Below are 1,537 nucleotides of genomic sequence, written 5' to 3'. Positions count from 1 at the left end.
GTTATTTTTGTCCTTCTTAAAGTCCTCTATCATCATCATGAAAAGTGATTTTAAATCTATATCTTGCTTTTCTGGTTTGTGAGGGTATACAGGAAGGACTTGCTGGGAGAACGGGCTTCTGATAATGGCCAGTAAACTTGGTTTCTATTGCTTACCTACTTGTGCTTGCCTCTTGCCATCTAGTTATCTCTTGTACTACATGCATTCACTGTCTCTAACTGGAACCTGTCCCTCCTGTTATCTTGGTTATGTCAGAGCTCCTCAGAGTCCAGCTGTCTCTATGATCTTGTGATTCTGAGATCCTGGGTGTGTCAGAACTCCTGGAAGTAAACTGCCTCTGGGATACTAAAATCCTGATGTGACCAAGCTCCTGAGATCCTATGATCCTATGATCCTACAATCCTATGATCCTATGATCCTACAATCCTATGATCCTATGATCCTACAATCCTATGATCCTATGAGCCTGGGCATGTTAGAGCACCTGGGAGTCTATTTTTCTCTGGGTGTTGTAGAACTTTTTGGGGAACTAGTGCCCGAGGTCTGCTCAGGGCACTGGCTCATATCAGGAGGATTTTTTTTTTTTTAATTTCTTTTGAGGAAAGCACTGTGCTTTTCATCTACACTGGATAGACTCTGATTATTTCTTCTGAGTCTGAGCTTTCAGATGTAAAGAGCATAATAGAGTGTCTCATTATTATATTGAATATTTGTTAATGCTGTAATGACAGGTTCTAAACCATTTTTATTTTTAGAATAGATTTTTTTTGTTGTTGTTATTGAAAATAAACTATTCTGTCAGTCAACATATCCTGACTACAGACTCCCCTCCCTCCATTCTCCAATCCCCTCTGTGTTGGTTTGAATATGTGTAGTCTGGATATGTTCATGTTTGAATGCTTGCTCCATAGTGAATGGTGCTGTCAGGAGGCAGAGTGTTGTCCAGGTGGGAATAGCTTTGTTACAGTATGTCTGTTACCTTGTGAGTGGGTTCTCAGGTCTCCTATGCCACGATGGTCCAATGAAAGTCTGAATAATTGATATTTTACAGACAGAGGCAAAAGAAAAACTGTCTCCTGGGAATAATGGACCACGTCATATATTTAGAAGTAGATAAATCTCACTTGGCAATTTCTTAAACTCTCCTATTTCCTTATAGCGGAGACATGGCTTAACCAAGCATATATAGATATATTAGAATCCATCTTATAACAAAAAAATTCTGCTTTGCTTCAACCATTTATGTTATTATGGTAGAAAAGGGATTCCAGAAATTCCAGTCACAGGTTCTAGTCCCTGCCTTTCAGGACAGGTCACATTCCAAACAATAGCCCAGACTAAGGATACTTACATCTGAAAAACCTTATGAGGTCCCTGCCCTACAGGTGAGTATTGGGCAACATAGTAAGAATTTACATTTGAGTCACTCCCTAGTCACCTTCCCCCACAAGTTAATCTAGTTCTGCCTGTTAACTCTTGATTTCCCTTGCCGAGAGGGTATCTCAGGCCCACCTGAATAGCAAGGAATGTGTGTGAA

The sequence above is a fragment of the Apodemus sylvaticus genome, chromosome 8 (genome assembly GCF_947179515.1).
Source record: "Apodemus sylvaticus chromosome 8, mApoSyl1.1, whole genome shotgun sequence".
In the NCBI taxonomy this organism is placed as follows: Eukaryota; Metazoa; Chordata; class Mammalia; order Rodentia; family Muridae; genus Apodemus; species Apodemus sylvaticus.
The sequence above is the reverse complement of the archived record's forward strand: the minus strand, read 5'-3'. Positions refer to the sequence as shown.